Source organism: Macaca mulatta, chromosome 8 (genome assembly GCF_049350105.2).
Source record: "Macaca mulatta isolate MMU2019108-1 chromosome 8, T2T-MMU8v2.0, whole genome shotgun sequence".
In the NCBI taxonomy this organism is placed as follows: domain Eukaryota; kingdom Metazoa; phylum Chordata; class Mammalia; order Primates; family Cercopithecidae; genus Macaca; species Macaca mulatta.
The window spans coordinates 21,112,482-21,137,450 of NC_133413.1; the positions used below are offsets into that span (position 1 = coordinate 21,112,482).

Genomic DNA, 24,969 nt, shown 5'->3' on the forward strand with positions numbered 1-24,969 from the left:
TTTAAAATAAACTTCCATTCCTGTTCTAAAACTGTCCTCAGTCTCTTTTTCTGCTTTACGTCCCTCAGTCGAATTCTTTTGTCTGAGGCGACAAGGACTGAAGTTGCTGTGGACCTGTAGGGGTTTGCCACGGGTAATTCGGGGTAACTGGGATCTCTTCCACTGGTAACAGAGGGGTTACATTATGGGGTCCAGGTTGAGAGAGGAGCAGAGAAGCTTAAGGAAAGGTACAGTATAAGGACAGGAAAGAGTGAAAGCTTAGATGCACTGAGAGTAAACAACAACAAGGCTAAAGTGAGAAAACTCAACAGAAGAGATGGGGAAGAAACAGATTCTGAGGATGTTTAAGTCTAACCCGCTCCAGGTGATCAACAGCCCCAGAATGAGGCTGTCCTGGAAATTGGGCCTCTGCACTTTTCTCCCTCAGTGCTGTCTCTGGAGTTGGCTGGACTCAGACAACAGGCTGCTCGAAAACACTCCACAGATTTCTTTGTCACCTTCACTTCCTATTGTTGAATAACTGTTGGCTTCGAATGAAGAAACGGCAGATCCATCTCTTCCCATCATCTTACTTTAAGATATCAACGGTTAGAAATTACACTTGCAGGATGCCTACTTGGACTTAATGGAGTTGAAGAGGTCAGTCGGCAAGGGTAGAGGTGAAGATAGTAGGGAGCTTTACAAAAATTCCAGAACAAACAACATGCAAGGAGGGGAAGTCACAGCTGCCATTGTTAGGGCAAGTTTCCAAACAGCTGTAGGACTTCCTTTGCAAACACAGTGGAATGTATATCCAGGATGTCGTGGGAAAGCAGAAAACTTAAGATATACGCAGAAGCAATGAGCAGGAACTAAAAGGTCAAAGAACAAGGAATGTGTGACCAAGCTATTGTCTTTGGCCAACCATTGACCTCACCCATGTACAACTCACCACCAAAGTAGAGGATGTACAGCCTAACCAAAATTTCCATAACCCTGACTCACGTCCGTTTTTCAAACCCTGTTCACAAATACTATATTTATTTTGAAGTATCTTTCAAAGAGGTAAGCCATTTACTCATTTTGAAAAAGTTAAGTAAGTAACCTATTCAAGGTTGCAAGTGATATGCTCCCAGACCAAAGGGCATACGAGTAAAAATCTGAAAGCAATGTCAAAGTAAAGCTCTTTCAAGGTGAATCAACTCGGCCATCAAAAGGATGTTTTAACTCTTCTTTCTTTTCTGTTCTTCCTTTCCTTTTGAGACTGACTTGAGAATAGAAAAACATAAAGATGTGTCAAAAAGCTTATCAACTTTCCAAAGCATATCAGAAAACTCTTAAAACTCATCTTAGAAGAGTAAGATAATATAATATTAATTCATTGATATCAATTTCTTTATATTTAAAATATGGAATAATACTTCTTCATAGGGTTATTTTGAAGATTAAAAAATACGTAAAACATTTATGCCTGGTATATAGGAAGTACTCAATGATGTTGGCAATAACAATAATAATTATTCTTACTATTATTATCATTCATTCCACTTTGTTCCATTAATCATTTAATGTATTATCTCAAACAGGTCAGGACTCCAGAGCAAGTACGTCACTTGCTCTACTGGCATTAAATATGCTTGAAAGCAGAAGGCAATTGCTAGCTTTTTCAAGTCGCCACTGTGGACCCAGAGATGTGAAGATTTTTGATATTCTAGTAAAAAGCCTCAGGATATACAAATTAGCATATGTAATATTTGGGTCAAGGTAATGTTTTAGCAAGATTACTCTAGGATTTTTTTGATATTGCTTGAAAAACCCATTTCTAATGCATAATATCAACTGAAAATTTCAAATGATTAACCCGAAAGCCCTTTGTCACTTACCACAACCTTTCGTCTCCCCTCCCAATCATCTGTTCCAGTTGTAAAACCCTGCCTTATATAACACCTACATCACTATCCACAGTCACTAACATGATTATCACAGGGTCCTTCCCAGACAAACAGAGTCTCCTGGCTCTTCCAGACAGGCTTCTGTGGTTGACCAACACCCATGGTACAGACTGCCAGCCTAACCCTGGCTTCACCACTGACTTTCTACCACCTTAAATAAGGTATTTAATGACTCAGGGTTTCTACTTCCTCGTCTTAAAAATGGGATCACAGTGTCTGTTCAAAGGCTCAACATCAACTGCTTTGTTCTTCAAGAAAAGCCATAAGTAGTGTCTCTTAAAAGCACTGGTTTTGTTGGAATGACTCACCTAATGAATTAGTGGTGGAAATTCATTTTAGCTTTACAAATAGGCTATAAAGTTTAATCCACTGGATATCTGGGGAAAATATATACGTATATCTGTGGAACTTCTAAATGACAGAGAAACCACAGTAAGCTGAAGATCAAGAAAAGAATTATAAGCCTAGAAAATAGGTCACAATATTCTACTACAATAGAATGAATTGACCTGTATTCATCTATGCCAGTAGAAACTGGTAAGCTTGAGAAAATACAGGTTCTTGAGACTTCAGACGTGAGGTCTGAAGACTAGCTTTTGGAAACCATTCATTTATCTCAAACTGGTACAATGTAACTCTTTAGTAAATCTTAGTAAAAAAGAACTAGCCTTCACAATAAATAATAACAATGGTTCCAATCGATGGAGCTTCTGATGAGAGATAAAATGTGACCAGTGCCCACTAAACGGTGCTATAACAAAGCCTGGACTTGTTGTCTCTGTGGGTTCCATGGAAGTCTTCAAAAGGCAAAGAAACCAACACTCCCACCAACCTAGGAAAACAACTGATGTGAAAAGCACATTTGTAGACCAAATTCTTCCCCTACCCTTTGAATATCTACTTTCCAATATAAAGAAAGTTTGAAACTATAACCAAAACTTTGGCAGTATTTTTAAAATTTACTTATTTATTTATATTTGAACTTGTATAGGGCAGGCAGTATTTTAAGTGGAATCTGAATAACATATCATTTCTTGCAATCATTGTAGGGTCTTAAGGGCAGTGACTAAAGCCCAGATGATAATGAACGGAGAGATATGCTTCTGTTGACCCATCAATCCAATAACTTATTCGCTCAAAGATCCATCAATAAGCACCTTACAGCTGGGCATGGTGGCTCATGCCTGTAATCCCAACACTTTGAGAGGCCTGAGGCAGGCAGATCACCTGAGGTTGGGAGTTCAAGACCAGCCTAATCAACATAGCAAAACCCCATGTCTACTATAAGTACAAAATTAGCCAGGTGTGGTGGCATGCGACTGTAATTCCAGATACTGGGGAGGCTGAGGCAGGAGAATTGCTTGAACCTGGGAAGTGGAGGTTGCAGTGAGCCTAGATCACACCACTGCCCTCCAGCATGGGCAACAAGAGCAAAACTCTGTCTAAAAAAAAAAAAAAAAAAAAAAACACCTTCCATTTTTGGTAACAGAGTAGAGTATACAAAGATGAATAAATACATAGATCTTGCCTTGGAAGGTTCTCAAATTTGCAGCAGAGAAACAGAAATGAACAGCTATAACACCATATTCAGGGCCGGTGGGGGGCACTGCGAGAAACCCCTAACTCTGCTGGGGAGATTTTCAGAAGGGCACTCAGACAGGGGAGTCTCAGAGTGAAGTTAAGGAGGAGGACCTGTAGAGCAGGGACACTTAACAGGGGTTGGATGAGGAAGATTCTCCAGGCCACTTGGCCAGAGTGCACAAGAGTATGGAGGAAGAATGTGGCACAATCAGAAAACTGCAGAAGCCCAGCAAGTCTGGGAGAGAGACCAGGTAGGGAATGCAGTAAGACCTGAAGCTGAAGGGCCGAGAAGACAGCCTGTGAGTCACACAAGGAGGCCTAACCATTTGCAACCACAGGGGTTTTGGGGTTTGTTTGGATCTTGGTTTGGTGGTTTGCTTTTATGTTCGGCAATCCCTACAGCTAAAACACAACCTATAACAATCTGAATCTTAAGCTGTACAAAAATATGTTCCAACCACCATAAAGTTTTGAAGAAAAGTCCCCAGAGATCAACTTTCCATCAGAAGCATGAATCTTGTGCCATGCTTTACTCCACATCCTTGGAAACACAGACACATCCTCCACTGATCACCAAGGAAAGATGATGCACAACAAGAAAGTAAAAAGTGTTTTCCTTTGAGGTGAAGAACACATGAGCAAACAACTTAAATATTGAAGATGAGGTTTGTCAACCCAACAGGAACATCCTTTTTAATAGAATAATCTGCTCAGAATGCCAAGCTATGTTTTGGTCACGCTAAACTCCTGTGTTGTGGCAAGTCATAGAGTGACAGCTCAGATGACAAAGCCAAGCAATGTCCTTACAGAGGCAGCCTGGCAGGGGAGAAAGAGAGACCTGAATTTCCATTCCATTTGACCATTAACTTACCCTAAGATTCGGCAAAGTCAATTCTCAAAGCCTCCGTTGCCACAACAACACGGACACTAAACGAAACACGACTTGCCGTGTCCACAAGAAGCAATGAAACAGAAGAAAGACAACTGTAATCTTTGGATTTTGATAGCCACTGCCCCTACAAAATTCCTACAGTAACTTTATTAATATACCCTATGACTGAGGGTGTACCTCTCTAAGGAATAAAAACAATTCCATAAGATGCCAGCTGAACATGGACATTTTTCAGGTGATAGGTTAAGGCATTTTTTAAAACTTAGCCTACAAGAATAGATAACACTTAGCCTCTTTGAGTGTATTCCCCCAATTGTTTTTTTTGAGATGGAGTTTCACTCTTGTTGCCTAAGTTGGAGTGCAATGGTGCGATCTCGGCTCACTGCAATCTCAGCCTTCTGGGTTCAAGCGATTCTCCTGCCTCGGCGTCCCGAGTAGCTGGGATTACAGGTGCCTGCCACCAGGCCCGGCAAATTTCTTGTGTTTTTAGTAGAGATGGGGTTTCACCATGTTGGCTAAGCTGGTCTCGAACTCTTCATCTCAGGTGATCCACCCACCTCTGCCTCCAAAAATGCTGGGGTTACAGGTGTGAGCCACCACGTCCAGCCTCCCCCAATTTTTTTCCAAATGAGTCATGACCCCCAAATTCTTTGGCAATGTCCCCTCCTCTTGAATCACAGGGGCTTATAACTGCATGACCTAAGAGAAGAGAGTAAGGTCACATAGCTTCTACCTTGTTTGCTGGAATATTTTGTTTTGGAACCCAGACTGCTATGTGAGAAGTGCAACTATCCTAAGGGTGCCACATGGTGAAAAAGCCATTCCACATGGACAGGCTATACATGGGCACTCTTGCCAGCAGTCCCGGTGCTCATGTCATGGCAGTCCAGATGCCAGATGTGTGAGTGAGCAAGCCTTCAGACGATTCTAGACATTAGCTGTTGACTCAATCCCCTCAAGACTTTCCCATGAGGCCTTCCCATGAGGTCCCAGGCATGCTGGGGCAGGGACAAGCCATCCCCATGTGTCCTTTCTGAATTCCTAACCCAGTTGCAGAATCTGTCAGCATATGAAAATGGTAATATTAAGCCACTAAAATTCCAGGATAATTTGTAATACAGCAATAACTGGAACATGTGTAGTTGATCATTATTGGCAGGCAGAAGTTTTGCTATATGTTCTCTGACAAATTCACAGCATGTAAATATGCTACGCTGCCCATTAAGAGCAGATGCCAACATTATCAGTTACTGTGTTTTCAGTGTTACCGACATCCTCTTATGCCACTCCTGGCACGTGCCAGAACATAAGGCCACTCAGTCTCCACATGGAGCTGGACAGTGGGGGTTCCCTGCGTAGGATGAAGATTTTCTTCAGAAAAAAGTTCTGGGTCCGCTAAACACATGGACAAATGGGTGGCTGAGATCCCAAAATCCCACACAACGGATCATGGCTACAATGAATTCAACCTAGAAAACTTTTCCAATGGATGATATCACACTCTTACTTTGGCCATAGAATCAAGCAAATAAACAAAGACCCCTGGTTAAGTACCCACTGATACTTATTTTTAATTTAATCTCTTGGCACACATTCTAATATAAAAATGTGCCTTGGTTATGTAATTGGTTAATTTGGGAGACATAAACTCTAACATATTAGTAATTATCTTAAAACTAAATGGTCTTCATATCCCTATTAAAAGGAAGTGCAGGCTCTAGAGCTGGGTGTGAGCCCCAGCTGTGTAATTCCGGGCAAGGTCCTTAACCTTTCTTTGCCTCTGTGTCTTCACTTCTAAAGTAAGCATGATCATAACACAATAGCTACCTCAAAGGGTGGTTGTGAGGACTGAAATACATATGTAGCACTTAGAACAATACACAAAACATTTCAAGCACTTGATGGATTTCAGCTAGAATACTATTTTGGAGTGTGGGGAAGAAAGACTTCAGTTCCTCCCATACACCTCCAAACTGCAAAAAAGCCATGCGCCAGTTAGAGACAGTCAAATACATTTCATGATGTTTGATGAAGAGTAACACAGTTCCTGGGACCCCACCTCCTCAACAGGCACAGGCTTGAGAACTATTAGATGTCAGCTGATTCTAGCTCTAGTTCTGGTGGTTCCTGTTCAACAGTGGTGTGCAACTGTGGTGGGATCATTTGGGGAGCTTTAAAAATACTGATGTCTGGGCTGGGCGTGGTGGTTCACATCTGTAATCCCAGCACTTTGGGAGGCTGAGGCGGGCGGATCATGAGGTCAGGAGATCGAAACCATCCTAGCTGACAGGATGAAGCCCCATCTCTACTAGAAATATAAAAAATTAGCCGGGCATGGTGGCAGGCGCCTGTAGTCCCAGCTACTCAGCAGGCTGAGGCAGGAGAATGGCGTGAACCTGGGAGGCAGAGCTTGCGATTGCACCACTGCACTCCAGCCTGGGTGACAGAGTGAGACTCCGTCTCACAAAAAAAAAGTACTGATATCTGGGTCCGACTTCCAGCAGAGATTCTGATTTAATTATTCTGTGGTGTGGCCTGGACTCCCCAAGAGACTAACGTGCAGCCCAGGTTGCAAAGTATCGCTTGAGGGAGTATGATTTCAATGCTTCCATAATCCAGTGATTCCTGCATGGAGGTAACATCATTCACAGGCAGTCATGGGACACTGTTACTTGGCTAATAACATATTGCTCCTCTTCAAAGCAATTCTAGGAGTTAAGTGATGATAAAAATAATGCCCCCCTTTCTCTGCTGCTGAATTGCTCCATTGCTATAAACTACTTCAGTAAGAAATCATTAATGCTGCCAAAGCCTAATGTGACAAAGCTATTTACCCCTTGAAGGGCAATATTCAAATGAAATGAAGCAAACAACACTGAAATCAAGGACTTTCCAGAACTCTACATTCACTACCTTCCTTAAAGGGATCTTGTCACGTCATTTTAGGTTGCTAATGTTTGGATGGCAGGAAAAACACCATCCAACATGCAGAAGAAATACTGAGAAGCAGGATGAAATCTTCAATGTCTGGAGAGTGACTTATTTGATGGTCCTATAGACACAGAATGCAAAGTCAAAATCTCAAAGGTTAAACGGTCTTATTAATGACTGCTATTATGATATATGGGTTGTTATTATGTGATGAAGCAGATTTGAAAGAGATACGAGAAAACACAATTCAGAGCAGGGAACCATCTATATAACTTGTGGAAAAGTTGTCTTCTGTCTTCTGGGTCCAGGACACTGTCTGTTCCCTTATAGAAAACCGGAATCATTACAGCTGTCACCAGCACAGACTAAAACATCTCAAGGGCCACAGCTATAAAGAAACACACTCCATTGTCTTCGTATGAGTGTCTGTGCTCTGGATAGACCATGGGGAAATTCCTTAAGGACTCCACACATGGTGAGAACCAAGGTTCTCAAAGTGCCATTGGGAGACCAGTAGTCCAGGCTGGCCTTTGGTTTTATCAGTGTTAATAATTTGACACAGCTGGGCTTATTCTTTTCATTATTATTATCAAACCCGGATACTATTTAATTGTCCTCATTAATTCTGTCTTATTCTCCTTCATATGCTGATTATGTTTTAACTACAGTATTGGAGGCTTAGGGGGAATTGTGATGCCACATGAAAGTTATAATAAGTGCTGTTCTCACCAGGCAAATACCCAGAATTAAGGGATGTTCATGCAGATACACAGAAAGCCCACACTGTTAGGATTCCTCATTAAGTACCTTCAGAAGCTGTGTAATTTAACAAGAGCCTGAAGGAAAGGCCGTATTTCTTGACTTAGGAAAAAAAAAAAAAAGATTCCTCTCTGTAGATCACACTAATGCCTGTCTTCAGGAAAGAACTTTTCCCTGTATATTGGGATTCCATTAACAACCCAGGTGTGATATAAATAATGCGATGACAGATACCTCTTTGTAGAGTACAGAACCCTAAAATAACAGTTCTCAACATGGTAAACTTGTTTTCTTTTGTTTGAATTATAAATAACTACAATAATGCATATTTCAGTTGCTGCCTTCATTCTTAAATTCTGAATAGGAAACAAGTCATGTATTTTATTATTTTGCTTTTATGTGAAGTTCAGGGGTACATGCGCAGGTTTTGTTATATAGGTAAACTTCTGCCTTGGGAGTTTGTTGTACAGATTATGTCATCACCCGAGTATTAAGCCTAGTACCTATTATTTTTCCTAGTCCTCTCCTTCCTCCCATCCTCCATCCTCAGGTAGGCCCCAGTGTGTGTTGTTCCCCTCTATGTGTCCATGTGTTCTCATCATTTAGCTACCACTTATTGGTGAGAACATGCAGTATTTGGTCTTCTGCTCTTGCGTTAGTTTGCTAAGGATGGTGGTCTCCAGCTCCATCCAACTTCCTGCAAAGGACATGATCTCATGCTTTTTTATGGCTGCATACTATGCCATGGTATGTATATACCACATTTTCTTTATCCAGTCTACTGTTGATGGGCATTTAGGTTGATTCCATGTCGCCGTTGTTGTGAGTAGTGCTGCAATGAACATATGGGTGCATGTGTCTTTACAATAGAATAATTTTGATTCCTTTGAGTATTTTAAACAAACCTAGCAAAGAGCATAGTTGTTGACTCATTGCTGGGAATTTCTAGTTCCCTGAGGTTCAGTGATCTGGAGTGTCCAGCGCTGAAGAAGTAAAACGTGTATTTACAGACAAGGGCTCATTTCTCTTGTTTCCTATCCCTACCAGGCTCACCCCAGCAGTGAGTTGCCTTTGAGATTAGGAGTCACACCAACAACACTAGGAGGAAAAAGGAGGAATATTTCTTCCTTCCAAACAGTTGCTCTAAAGTTTCCACCTGGCATCAACACCAGGCAAGATCGACTCATTCCCTTCTTGTGCCCTGCTGTTCTGGGTCTCGTACAAGAGTGAGGGATCCTAGGTCTGTGTACTTCGCAAGTTCCACTTGCATTAGGTCATCTGCCTGTCCAAGTGCCTAAATGTTGTCTATTGCTGGAAATATCAAAAGGAAAGTCTTTATCCAAGTTTTAAAGGCTGCAATTAATCAGGCACTAGCTTTATAATGACCAGTTCTCACGTGCAGCTAACAAAACCAACCTTCATCTTTCCAATCGCATCTTACTCCTCTCCAACTTTATTTGCCACTGTGCCAGTCTTGTTTCCTGAATGCCTTGTGCCCATTGTCCTCTGTGCCCTGGGTGTCTGTCCTTATAGTCTGCCCCATACTACTGGTTGGCACTTTGCTAGTCATGCTCCTGTTTTAATCTTCATGTGCCTACAATGTCTCACTTTCCCAGCTCAGAGTAGGGATTACATCCTATTTAAAAACCTTGACTACATCCTAGGGCCTAACAAATGGGTAGGTGCTTAGAGGGTGCTCAATAAACAACTGTGGAAAGGAGTGACCTTATATAAAGATCACAGGTCTTTAGCTAAGTACCCTGCCCAAGATCTTCATCAAAGGCTACCTCAACCTCCTCTTAAGCTCAAAATCCCAGTGTGGAACACACTCAAGTGCACCTTAGAACCACCCTGTAGAAAGAAAGTCCCAAACTGGGGAGAAGCACACATCCTTATGATCAAAATTTTGTAATCAAAATGACATCATAGTCGTTTCTGTATCCTCAATGACTCCCTCTCTGGCTTTTCTACCTGGGGCATAGAAACAGGTGCTGAACTCACGTTGCTGTGTGATTATACCACAGGTGACAGCACTAGAACACATCCCACAGTAACGCAGACTTAAGCCAACAAACATGTATCAAACCCATCTTATGTACAAAGCTAAAACTTATGGAGATACAGAGATAAAACAGTATTTTCTCATCTGGAGCAACTTTTGAATACTTAGAAGTACTCAAAATAATTTAAGGGTTTCAAAATGTGGCAGGAGTGCAGGGGGCTTTTTTCCGTGTACTGCAGCTACTTGATAGGACATAGGCAAACACATGGATGCTTTCACATTATCAGCCTTTCCATCAAATAGCTCATTAGTCCGATTACATACACACACACCCCTACTCCTGAGTATACACACTAGAACTCAGCACAGCTACCGCTCCTACCGTTTCCTTCCTCTCCTTCAGTGCCGAGCACCTGGATCAGCGCTGGGCAACAGAATGTTCGGTGATGATGGACATGTTCTTAATCCATTTTGTCAAAGGGCTACTGTACACTTGAAATGTGGCTAGTGAAATTGAGGATATACATTTTTCATTGTATATGATTTTAGTTAATTTTTGTTTAAAATAAGCACATGTAGTGGCACTGTGTTGGGCATTGCAGTTTTAGGCTACGTAACCAACATCCGAGGACTTTTTTCTTTTCTTGTCCCACGGCAACCTTATTTCTGCCCCTACCACTCCACTAATGATGTCCTCTCGCCAATCCAGGCCAGCAATGACTTCTTGTGCTACATCCAATAGATCCTGTAAATTCTTATCTTCCTCTGTCTTTCTCAATATTTGATGCTAATGTCCACTCTCTCCATCTAAAGCTGCTTTCTCTCCTTGGGTTTTGAGTTACCAAATCCTTCTGGTTTTCTGCCTCCCTGTTTGGCTGTTCCTTTATAATTTCCACCAGGGGTGCCCTTCCTCTGCCTATGACATAATTATGGGTGGTCCTCAGAGTTCTGATCACAGATCGCTTTTCACTCTCAACGTTTCTACGGAAAATCTCATCTATCTCCACAGTTTAAATTTGCATCACTAAGTCCTAACCCCTTAGTTCCCAATTTGATTTTTATTTTGAGCTCCAAACCCATATTCCAACTGTCTTGGTGCTCTCCCTTTATGTGTCCCAGAGACAGCTCAAAGTCACCCCCAAAACGAAGCTGATCATCTCTCCTGGTCTAGTTCTTCCTCTTCTGAGGAGCAGTGAGTGGCACTAGCATTAAATGAGCTGCCTAAAGCTGAGCTTCATCCTTCACGCCTCCTTCTCCATCCCATGTCCAGTACACAGTGAGATTCATATCGATGTTTGCTATTACTATCTGATCAATTACCAAGCCCCATGGGTTCTGTTCCCTGAGGGTCTCTGGAATCATCCACTTCTCTTATCCCTAATTCCACTCCCACAAATCAAGCTGGTAACGTCTCAGCCTGGAATCACTACAATAGCTCTTTGTCCCTCTAGGCTGAGTCCCTCCAATTCATTCTCAACAGAGCAGACCAAGCAATATTTCTAAATATAATTCTGATAACGTCACCCTTCTGTTTAAGCCTTTCAATGGCTCCCTGGTTTCATTAAGACAAAGTCCAAAGGCATGTGTAGTTAAGGCACTTCATTACGTCCAGTTCTCAGTGATATCCCCAAGTTTCATCTCAACATGCCCTGACCCCAAATTCAATGCTCCAGCCAAAATGGATTTTAGCCTCATGAATTCACCAAGCTCTGCCCTGCCCTAGAGCTCTGCATACTACCACTATTGGTCCCCACAGCCTATACTGGCCATCCTCAGTCTACTTTTGCCCCTCTCTGTCCTGCTCCCTTCTATCCCTCTAGACTCAGCTCAGAGTATCTTCCTGACCCACTGGTACTTTCGCCTTGAACTTCCAGCCTGCCCATGGGTGAGAAAATAAACTTCTGTTGTCTCAGGCTTTCAGCTTGTGGTGCTCTGTTATGGCAGCCCGAGCAAAATAATACAACCAATGATGGCCACCGTCAGTTACACAGCATCTACTTTCCCAGAATGTGTCTTGTGTAAGTATATATATTTTTAAATTACACACACGTATACCCCACCCAGCGTCTTCCCATCTTGGTCAATCGCAACACATTCTCTGTGTTCAGCTCAGGCTGAAATCTACTAAGTCATCCCTGACTCTTCTCTTTCTCTTGTGAATCTATTAGCAAACCATGCTGCACCTACCTTCAAAATGTGTCTGGGTTCCGACCAGGCACTTCTAACCATCTCCACTGTGAGAAATAAAAATAAAATCCTCAGCCCCCAGGTGACTTAACAGACCCCGTCTTGCCCAAGGGATCTCCAGAGAAACCTTGGAAGCTGAATTCAGAGACATAATGGGAAAGGAGAAAGGACACCTCTGTTGATGTTAACAGCTCCTAACAGCTATTAGGCTTTCTTCCCTAAGGGCTAAACAGCAGCCAGCCCTTTACTGGCTTATTTACTAGGTACAGAACAAAGACAAGATGAGATTAATCATTGCTTCACTCCTCCCAGAGACACCTGCTTCCTCTATTCGCTTTTTCTTCAAATATTCACCTATCTTAAGTAAAACGTAGATTTACTGAGCACTAACTAAAGTCTCACTGCCACCTCAGGTTTTGTTTTGTTTTGTTTTGTTTTTTTGACGGAGTTTCACTCTTGCTGCCCAGGCTGGAGCGCAATGGCGCGATCTCGGCTCACCACAACCGCCGCCTCCCAGGTTCAAGCAAATCTTCTGCCTCAACTTCCCAAGTAGCTGGGATTACAGGCACGCACCACCACGCCTGGCTAATTCTGTGGCTTTAGTAGAGACACGGTTTCTTTATGTTGATCAGGCTTGTCTCAAACTTCTGACCTTGGGTGATTTACCCACCTCAGCCTCCCAAAGTGCTCGGATTACAGGCGTGAACCACCGTGCTCGGCTGCCGCCTCTGGTTTTTAAGAAATATATAAATACTAAACCTCCTGAGAGCCTCTTTGGGAGGGGGAGGGGGGGAACAGCCACAGATGCTTCTGTGACTTGCGTTTTTCCCAGGTGTGCCTTTAGGCTGGCTTAATAAGCCTTAATGACTCGTGACAAGCCTTGGTCACTCATTTTGGTTGTCACTTGTTACCACCTTGGTCCAGCCACTCTCACCTGCTGCCTGGTGAATGTCATGGCTGCCTAATGGTGGCCTCTGAGCTTCTACCCCACCTCCCCAAGTCTGTTCTCAACACAACCTCCAAAACAACCCTTTAAAACTGGGTCTTTCCATCTCACTGAGGGTAAAAGCCAAATCCTCACGGAGGTCTACGAGGTTCACATGATGCGCTCCTCCCCTACTTCTCAGACCTCATCTCCTCCTCCTCTCCCTCACTGGCTCTGCCCCTGCACACTGGCCCCTCATGCATTCCCGCCCAGAGCTTGCACACCAGCTGTTCCTTCCATCTGGAAACTCTCCTCCTCCAGGTACAGGCATGGCTGGCTACCTCTTTCTCTTCAAGTTTCTGCTCTGATGTCACCTTCTCAATGAGACCTACATTGACTGTCTCATTTCAGATTGTATCATCCTCCGCTGAAGCCCCCAGCCCCCTTAAACGCATTGATTGTTCTTCTAAAGGGAATCTCCTTTACTCCGCTATGGAATTTGCTTATTTAGGTTTATGTTTATCATCTCTTCAACTAGAATACAAGCCATGCAATGCAGATTTTGTCTGAGTTTTCACTCCTGGCTCCCCATTGCCTGGGACAGTGCCTAGTGCACAGTAGCCGCCCAAAAATAGTCAAAGAAAAGGTAACCAAAAAGACTACCTACTCTTTCATGCTTGTGTCAATGGACAGCAGGATTTACTACCTGTCCTGTTAAGAAGCCAAGGCAAACAGAAATCCTTTAGCCGTTATTTTTGGGGAAGAAAGTTAACCTACATTCAGGTGCCAACTCATGCTTTTATATAATGCTTCCCTTCTGAAGAATTGCTTCAATTTTTTTCTCAAGCTGACAACTCTAAAGAGCTTAAATTTTATTCCTGAAAGCTTTTGCTTTAACATTTACTCACATTCTGCCCCAGAGACTCATCTGTCTTGTTAATATCCTAAAACACAGCATTGCTTTAAAAAGACAAACAATTTCACTCCAACCAACACCCAAATGAGAACATTTCACCTCCCAACAGCAGCTATGGTGTCTGGAAATAAAAGGCCACATTCTCTTACTGCTGCTTATGCTTAGGCAAACCAGCTCCAGCTTCAAAGAGCACAGGTTGCCCAGTGTCCACGACAGTGATGTTCCAGGACACAGCCCACATGTCAACACCATGGTAGAACCTGCACCTACTGCAAAGGGTGAGACACAGGAGCTCTGAGCCCGATAAACTAGAATCTAGCAGCTATTAATGTGATGGATGGAAAGTCAATAAGAAGAATAAGTAAGATCCTGGAGAAGAAAAATGTCAGGCTTTTAAAGACTCAACTGTTTGATAAACTCCAAAAGCCAAAAAGCCACCTCTTACACACTCACCTGCACCTTCAGCTAAGGTGCTTGGTACATGTCAGCTATTCATGGTAGTTCTCCACAAAGAAGGGTCTTTCCACATGCAGACTGAGACATCCTTCCCATGCCTTCCACCTTCTAATAGGATTTCTAGTTAGAAAAGGGCTGTAGGTATCATGAAATCATTGAGCTCTCTAGTCAAAGGCGGCTTGTGGGTTTAGAACGGAAACACAGCAGCCCAAAGAATCAACTGAGAATGAAAATTCTCATTTCAACATATGCTAAAAAATTGTGAAGTGATATTAACCCTAGGTCCAAAATTCTTCTTATCATATACCTCCCAAGAGACATCCTCTTACGTCACATACTGTATGCACACAAAATAATAATATATTATGGGTGTTTGCCATGTGACTGCTGATAATCATAGTATTAGCACAGGGGGCTGGGTGCGAGGTCTCATGCCTGTAATTCCAGCACTGTGAGGGGACAAGGTGGGTGGATCACCTAAGGTCAGGAGTTCGAGACCAGCCTGGTCAACAAAGTGAAACTCCATCTCTACTAAAAATACAAAACTTAGCTGGGTGTGGTGTTATGCACCTATAATCCCAGCTACTCAGGAGGCTGAGGCAGGAGAATCGCTTGAACCTGGGAGGCAGAGGTTGCAATGAGCTGAGCTCATGCCACTGCACTCCAGTCTGAGCAACAGAGTGAGACTCTATCTCAAATACACACACACACACACATATATATACATGCATACATATATACATATATAACATATATATATAATATATAAATGTTAATATAGGGTTAGATCAGAATTCTAACTTTGTGAAGAGCCTTCTTCACTGAACAGTATTTACTTTCATAATTTTGTTTATATTAAGCAGTGTTTTGGAAATGATTCCAGAAAGGGAAATGAACCCATGACTACTTAATGGTATCTCAGAGAAAATCAACTGCTATTCAGAAGGGTATGAAGAGCCAGGGAAGGAGTGTAAAAAATTTCTGGGGATATAAAAATGCTCTCCGCAAATTTCCACCAACAAATAACAAAAGCAGTAATAATTACTAACATTTATTGTGCCAGGCGCTGCTATAATGATGTATAAAAACCCATTTATAGCTTATAACAATCTGACAAAGTAGATATTAATAATGTCAGTTTCACAGAAAAAGAAACTCAGGAGAAGAGAAGCTAAGAACGCTGTATACCTGACACGATCAGTTCAACAGTGAAGAGAAGACAACAGCATCGGGATGGGATTGTCTAATCAATTTTCCCTGCTCATGAGTCACAGTAGAATCCAAGGGTTTTCGTTTTATATCCACTCAGGATCCTTGAAAATTAATAATATGCAGTTGTTATTATTATGTGCAAATAAGCCCAAGAAGAAACAATGGCCCCCATTTGAAAGGCAAAAGATGTATCTCCTACAGGTAGAAAATGGAGATGAGAGATGGGGAGACCAGGGCACCTAAGAAGGGTTAATTACAAACAGCGTATTGTGAGTCGCTAGTGAGACACAGGGTGTCCCTAGAAGAGAGAGAAGATGAAAAATGAATCCAATGAGAAAATCAGGATGATTATTACAACAGAAACACCAAACCTACAAATAAATTGCCCTTCTATTTTGAAGACTTAAATCAAAATACAGACAGGGAAGAATGAAATCGTCATAGGAAATCATTATTATCCCGTGTTTATCAACTACCAACTATGGTGGTTATTGTTATATGGGTAGACTTTAAATTCTTAGTCCCTCTCTCAACGGAAAATATCAAACGAAAATGTACTCATCACTCTGCAGAGCCATCCTTTCCTCTGGTCTCAAAGGAAGCATTTTATTTCCTCCTTCTGAGGCCAATCCCTCAACCCATGGTCTTCTTCCTATCCCCTCTGTGATGTCATTTATTCATTCATCAAACATTTAATCAATGTTTATGTACCAGGCAACCTGCTTCATATTAGGGCTACAAAGTGGTATGAGAAATGGTCCCTCATCTCAGTCTAGGGGGAGACCCTGATAAATTAATCGACAACCACAGGACACAAATGGTATGAAAATGGAGCATAAGGAATCTTTGCACCATCGAGGGTCCCATATTGTCTTTTCACTGGCTGTCTTGACAATGACATATTTCCTTAGCCCTGTTAAACATAGCTGAGTGTCTCCAATTTTAAATTAAAATCAAAAATCTCTCCTTCAACTTTTTTATTAGGAACCTTTTGTTAAGTAAGCCAAGCCGGGCTGATATCTATCAGCTGGGATGATACGTTTACACACATTTTCTAGCCCTATGTGTTCTAACCAAAGTCTCCTTCTATACCTTGAATGGCACCGACAGAAGCAAAATTCTGCTCCAAGCTCAGAAAATGACCAATTGCCTCCATGGATTAATGATCACATGGGCCAGGTGCCTTCCTGGACCATCTGTTCTCTTGATGGCCCCCAAGTATTTCTAACTCTGGGATTTGAGGATAACAGCCAGCAACATTCAGAAGCCAATCCTGATCAATAGCCCTGATCTTCCCCCGACTTCCCAGCTCCTCTTTAAATAGCGCATGGAACATCACTAATTTAGACATTCTAAATATACGGCACATAATTCAGACCAAGCTACAGATGGAAGGCTGCACATGAGAAGCTGCTGCTGAGACTCACACTGGTTTTCACAGACTGACTGCAAAAAACAGTATTTTGGGAAAGAAAGGAAAAGAGAGAGACAGGCTTCTTTAAAAAAGGCACTTTTGACAGTAGGGTCTCTCTTCAAGGGAAAGAAGAAGAGGTGTTTTGTTCTCTTTCCTCTTGTCCTTGAAACCTCCTATTCATCTCTTAGGAGTACAGGGAAGGGGAAAAAAGAAAGCATCGTAAGACGCCACCAGGAAAGGGACTCTGATGGAGAACACCAGAGCCTCTGGTCCCACCAAACTGTTGCTTAGGGGCCAGGAGCATGCGAAACCACCTTTTCTGCAGAGCCAACTGGTAAATCCACACCAGCTTAGCGCTCTATGCTTATTGGTTCTCTCCAGCTTGGACACTTGTAGTCTCCATCACAATGCAGGAGAAATGGAGCCCAGGACACAAGGAGGCTTTGCTCAAACTTCTTCCACAGGGCCCACCATCTCCTTCCCCAAAACAACCTCGACTTTACCGGCTGCCTGCTCCAGTCTTGGGATTTAGGGTAAAGACTGATTGAAACCTAGAAGTTACCTGTAATTTTATTTTTCTCTTCTGGATTCTCCAGGTGATTCCCATGCAGCAGGAAGGAAGTCCCCCGAAACTACCCACTTGAATCCTGTGTCTGTTTCAATTACCCTATTCTGTCACGTTTAGAGCCAAACGCTAATTTAATTTTAGTCATGTCAACATGATTCAAGCATTGCCATATCTTATTGCAAAGTATAACAGCAACAGAATTTCCAAATAAAATATCTGGAAAACACAGCATCACTCATAATTCTACCACTCAGGAAAAAAAAACACCAATGCTTTGCTACAGTGTTTTTGTCCCCTCAATCTTTTTTCTTTACATAGCTATAAAGTTTATAATTATTTTCACAATTAAAATGATAGTTTTTCTCATAGCAAGCCTTTGTCCTATATTAATATTTACTGAATAAATGATGTTTGTTTACTGTGCAATATTCTACTATACGGATACTGCATAATTTTACCAGTCTCCTATTGTTAGACATGTAAATTGCTTCTCATTTTTCATTACGATAAGTACTTCTATGATATAAATATTCATGGCCATTTCTGAGAATCAGCTTTCAGAAAGGAAAATACTGGAAAAAGGCATGAATATTTTGAAGGTTCCTGATACAAATTACTTTACAGAATGACAGAAACAGTTTATGCTTCTAATACTAAATATAAATTTTCATTTCACCTGCCCCTAACAATATGTGTCATTTATAAAATGGTGAAAATGTGTATTTTACGTTCGTTTTAAATTTTCTCTATTAGGTAAGAAAAAAAAGTTTTTTATTTGTATATCAGCTATCTGTATCTCTTTCATGATCCATTCATCTTTTGCTCATGTATCTTTCATGATGTTTGCTTGGGTTTAAGTTTCAGCAATAATTTATGTCATGCTCATATGCATCTTGAACCAAATAAAGCAAGATCTTTTTACATTTCACTCTTAGCATTTCATGTGTGTTTTGATGTTGTACAGTAATTGTACAGGACTTATAGGAGACAACTGATTTCTAATAAATTTGGTACATAATTTGAGGGTACTAAGACATACATTTACATTCCATACACTTTACATGAGTCCATAGAATTAGCAATTTTTCAAGCATTCCAGTGCAATTTAGTATGTGGGTAGAGGTTACAGAGATTAATGATTTCTTTAAACATGGATGGAAGGCCAAAGTACACTCTGTGCTATTAATAAGCTCTATTTATTGACCATAAACATATTCATAACTTAAGTAGGTTCAGCCATGAACTTGAAAATGAAAAATGTGTTTACACTGCAGCTTATGGGAACATTGGAAACTAGTGAGAATCCTTTGGAAACTGTCTAAAAATTTACAGGATTTAAGTAACAAAATGCTAACTATATGCAAGAAGGCTCTTCTTTTCAGAGAAGCACATATCTAAGGTCAAGAGCACACAGCCCTCACAGTGAGATCAACCAGCATACTGCTGGGCTATGCCTGGGACATAGTAGACATTTGGTTGAAACCCTCATGGTGAAATCAAACAGCGTACTGCTGGGCTACACCTGGGATGTAGAAGACATTTGGTGAATGTTTGTTGAGTAATTATCCCAGGGTGGTAAATTTCATCTACCTCTTCTGTTTCCTGCACACTGCTCCTGGTCTGCTAATGCGGTTGGCATTTTCTGCTTTTTTACTAATGTCTAGTATGAACTTCAAACCTCAACTCATATCCTCTTAAACTCTGTGACATCTACCCTGCTGGAGCCAGCCTGCCAACCCAGGCCAAGCCTCACCTGCGTCATGTCCGATGCCCCAGTCTGACTTAGATTTTGCCCTAAAGTCTTTCAGAATAAGAGCATGTTCCATTCAACACCAGCTGGAAGCCCAGCCACGTTCTGGTCTTGCTGGTCCATGCCACTGGCCCACAGCCACCACCCTAGCAATAGCATAATGCTGCCAGTTATTAGGCTTGAATGTTTAGCCTCAAACTACTGATAACACTTTTGAAAAATTATTCCCAAACTGGAAATTCATCTTTATAGTAGTCTGTTGACCATGATCAGAAATAATATGAACAGATTTTTCATAGTTGTGTCTGTTAAACTAATCTTATAGTAAAAATAAGATTTAGGTCTTCTTTCTTTTAGCCTGTGCCCTGCCTCCGCTGCCCATTGTATGGCATGTTTGTGTCTTCCATGAGAAGGTTATGATCAAGCACTTACATAAGTGAGAAAGAGAATTGACATCAATAAATTTGGTAGCTGATTTAAATTCTTTTTTGGAAAAAATACTTATCTGTAAATATGTTTGTAATAGCTTCTTTATTAAACACTCTTGTGAAATGTCTATGGAAGAGCCTAAGATGCTAGATTAAAGCTAAAGAATTACTCTCTCCTGAACACTTTCAGCCTCCCCCAACCTTCTATTTCACAGCAACAACCTCCGCCCAGGAGCTCTTCAGTCACCTCAACTATTTTTAAAGCCTTTTCATTAGTCTCCCAGTTTCCACTTTTTTTTGGTTATTGTTTTTGAGGACAGAGATTGTGTTATTTATTGATTGAGATAAAATTCACATGCTACACAATTCACTCCTTTAAAGTAGACAAGCTAATTTTTGTATGTGTTCCCAGGTTTGTGCAACCAGCACCACAATCTATTTTTAGAGATTATTGCATCTTTTCCAAAAGAAACTGTAACTATTCGTAGTCACTCCCCATCTCCACCAACCCCTCCAACCCCCAGAACCCTAGGCAAACACTAGTCTACTCTCTGTCTCTGCCAATTTGCCTGTGCTGGACATTTCATAGACATGGAATTATAGGACATGTAGTCTTTGACATCTGGTTTTTAACTTGATGTAATGTTCTCAAGGAGCATTATGCTGCAGCATGTTATCAGTAATTCATTTCTTTCTATGGCCAAATAATCTTCTATTGCGTGCAATGCCACATTCTGGTTATTGATCCATCCACTGACGGACACGTGGGTTGTTTCCATCTTTTGGCTATTATGAACAAAGCTACTATGAATATTCACATATGAGTTTTTAAGTGAATGTGTGTTTTCATTTCTCATCAGTATATATATATGTGTGTGTGTGTATATATATATATATACACACACACACAGACACACATCTAGGAGTGGAACTGCAGGTCATATGGCTACTCTGCATTTAACATTTTGAGGAACTGCCAAACTATTTTCCAAACCTGCCTCCAATCTAATCCTCTATCCTGCTATCAGAGTGACCCAGCTAGAAAGCAAATCTAACTATGACATTTAAAATGATCAGTAGACCAACGAGTAACCTATACTTAGGTAGCATACAAAATGCATAGTAGTCTTGGCCCTGATTAATTCTTCAGGTTTATCACCTTGCCATGCCCTCTCCTTCTACCTAAACCTATTATGCTCCTCCTTGATGCTCCAGCACTATCTTGTTACCTGTGGATCTCCAGATCGACCAGTTGTACACACCTCCATGTTTGGCCCATGTTAGTTATTCCTGCTCCTAAAACACTCCTCTGCTCCACAACACACACACGCTTCCTTGGCCTGAACCAATTCTTACTCATCTTTCAAAACATGCTCAAGAGTAGCCTTCCCTGTGATGCCCTTCCTGATCATTCCACCCCATGGCCAATTCTCTGACCTGCATACTTATTTAATATATGACCCTGTGCTGTTGTTACCTGTGTACATGAGTGCCCCTCCATTTGGGCTCTGGGGCTTGTGAGGGGCAGGGACTATATTGTCTAACTCTGTCCATCTCCAGCACTGAGAATGTCTAAGGCACGTCCAATGAACAAAGAGCACTGAATATCCAAGTCTTAAACAACCTCAAACCATAAATCTGTGTCTCATTACACATCTATTCCTACACTTAACAAACTACAAAATTTTGAGTTGCACTTAACCTAAGTACCTCCTCCTGCAATTTAATTTCCTCTGGTTCTGTTCTTTACAGTCAGAATCCTGCCTACAGAAACTTTCAGATGAAGTCATCTCTGACAGCTGCATTTTCCATAGCATGGAGAAACCAGATGGAACACTCCAAGGTTGGAAAGTCCATTTCTTCCCTCCACCCTATGTTCACAGTAAAGACAGAAAAGGGGGGTCAGCAGGAGGGCCAGGGAGGATTTAGGCAGGCATTTCCATGATGGAGCCCCTCTTCTCGTGTTTAACCCTCTCCCACCTCAGCTCCTATGTAAGATGTAATGGGAATAAAATCGTCTGGGCAAAGGTTCAGCAGATACTCACTCCGAAGTACAAGCCCAAATGTCTCCACGAATGTTGACTTCTGATAAGCAATCTCAATGGAAACAGATGGAGAGGGAGGAAGGATGCTTCCTAGACCGTATCTCTTGCTTACAATCAAAAAAACCTCATCAGGGCCATCCATATGTTCCCTTTCTTTAGGTAAATCAGATTGATTCTGAGTTATGGTGCTGAGAAAGAAATACTGGAAGCTTCTGACAGTGAAATTTACAATGCCAGGAAATACAGGGAGGCAGTCCTCTATTTACAAATGGGTCCTGTTCCAATGTTCATTTGTAAGTTACTCAGAAAGCACAGAAACAATATTGTCTGTTGTGGTGAAGTCCAGCCCATAAAAACCTGTTTAACCCATTGTATGCCTGCAGTACGGCATTTATAGGGCTATATACATTGACCCAGGGATGTAACTGTGAAATCCATTCACAGTTCTCACTTTGAAAGTCAGGGATCCCGCAGGGATCAATGAGAGAGGTACTATCCCTCCCCACATGACAGGGAGGAGGCTGGAGAGGAGGGAGCTCTAAGTCACTACTACTGGGTCCTTAGGGCACAAGCTCCAGATGGCAAGGATGGGTGCAGAGAAACAAAGGAAGCAGAAGCTACTGACTGGCAGAGGAAGTACGCCAGAGAAAGGAACACTACAAGATTCGGAAGAGATTGTGTAGCCTCCTCAGGGTTTAAAGTCTTGGCTTTATTTCTGAACCAAGGGTTTGTGTGAGGTGATAATAAAGAGAACAGCAGGGGACACTTCAGCCAGCACTATCTCCAGGCCTGCAGGAGGAAGCGAAATATAGGGAAAAGGTGGACAGTTTTGGAGGGAACAAGTTATTGCCTTTGCCTCTCCAACCAATATCCATTTTAACTCCCCTCCTCCAGCTACCATAGGACTTGTGTCAAAACTGGAATGGGTTAAAAGGGCTTCTAGATTGACTAAAGTGAAAGGAAGAAAGAATGGAAAATAATGACCCCATATTCTGGCAATGAGGAAGAGGGGGCTGACTCAACACCACCAATTTGGAGTAATTTTCTTGTTAATACAAATTTCCACAGTAAGAATAGCTTTACTTTTTAAGATAATATGGCATTTGAGAGAAGAAATTCAAGGGCCCAACACTACGTGTAACATTAAAACTCAAAGAATATGAATCTGGTGCAAGATAGGGTTTTTAAAAAGAAAGCCATTTCTTTAAATCATCACCATAGAACACAGATCAGATCATGGGATCTGAGGCTTTCATTCAAAAGTAAATCTTGTAATAATGGACTTCCAGATTTGGGGTGTTACCACAACATTCCCACTCATGAGTAAAAACAACACACTTCAGTTCTTTTAAGCTGTGGTACTCTGCATGATAGTTGGACCTAGGTCGTGAGGTTATGGGAAGACATTATTGATTTGTAGAGCAGTGTAAGTAGACAAACTAATCAATAGGTTTTAAAGTATGATTTTATAAAGGAGTTTCAGACTCTGTTTCTGCTTCAAGATATAACGAGCTGAAAGATGCATCCCTTATCATGAAAAAGAACCACATAACCTTCAAATGCAAGACTTTTTTAGAACTTAGTAGAGAGCTGAAGTCACAGAGCAAACAGCTGGCTCGAAATCTGAGAAGTCACAGGTGCTGGCAGGGAGAAAAGAGATATGAGCCCTTGCTTAGTGGGGCAGATGCACTTGGCTAATGGTAAAAAGAAATCAATGACATAAGCAAGGCTCAGTGCAGTTGAGTAGGGCAGTGAAGCCCTTTGTGGTACCAAAAAGTGGAGCTTCCTTTTGCAGGCTTTTTCTCCAGGAACCCCATTGGGTGTTCATAAAAATGATCAGAAAGAACTTTAGGACACCGACCATGCCGTGCAGCAGGCAGGAGGGGACAGCAGCTCCCTGGGAGGGGCAAAACACTCTTCCTGGACCCTCCCCATCCTGCCTCCCCTCTATGGAGCAAAAACCTTATTGGTGGGGAAAGATCAACAAATATTCTCACCTTAGCGAATTGGTGAAAACTAAGTGCAGCTGAGGAAGGCAGAGGTAGGAGAGGAACATACCCTAAGACCCAGTGACATGGTACCTGCCTAGGACTGAGATTTTATCAGACAAATCAGATACAACCCCACTTCCCTCCTGCCCTGCACAGACAGTTAAGCTGGCAAGCTGTGAATAACAAGAAACAGCAGAATATTGCTGGGATTGGGAGAGGAGAGAAGTACAGAGACCTTCTCTGAAGTGCAGAGCAATGAGTAGACCTCAATTGTAGGGGTGAACAGACAGTACTCAGGCAAAACAACCTCTATCCTAAACACAAGGTATCTCAAAAGGGATTTAAAGTCTGTGGTAACTATAGCAACAACAAACCTCAAACCCAGCCCAGCTCCTACTCATCCCCTACCTCTCCCCACCATATCAAGACACAAAGCAATCATCAGAACCAGACTCAGCTATGATACAGATGCTGGAGCTATCTGACAGAGAATTTAAAACAAACATGAATAATCTGTTAAAGGCTCTAACGGAAAAGTGGACAAAAAGTATATGGGTCACTTCTGCATAGGGATGGAAATAAGAATCACATGGAAATGCTAGAAAAAAAATACAGTAAGAGCAACCTATAGAAATCTTTTAATGGAGCCGGGTACGGTGGCCCACACCTGTAATCCAAGCACTTTGGGAAGCTGGGGTGCGCAGATCACTTGAGGTCAGGAGTTTGAGACTGGCCTGGTCAACATGGTGAAACCTTGCCTCCACCAAAAATACAAAGATTAGCCAGGCAGGGTGGCACACACCTGTAACCCCTGCTACTGGAGAGGCTGAGTCAGGAGAATTGCTTGAACCTGGGAGGCAGAGACTACAGCGAGCAGAGATCATGCCATTGTACTCCAGCCTGGGGAACAGAGCAAGACTCGGTCTCAAAAACGAACACAAACAAACAAAAATAACCATTTAATGGGTTCATTAGCAGAGA

The 24,969-nt window shown here is 41.9% G+C and overlaps 1 protein-coding gene across 2 annotated transcripts in view; it reads right to left on the minus strand.

The window, feature by feature from the left end:
* Positions 1 to 24,969, minus strand: part of CSGALNACT1 (chondroitin sulfate N-acetylgalactosaminyltransferase 1) — a 103,136-nt gene that overhangs the window by 64,327 nt on the left and 13,840 nt on the right.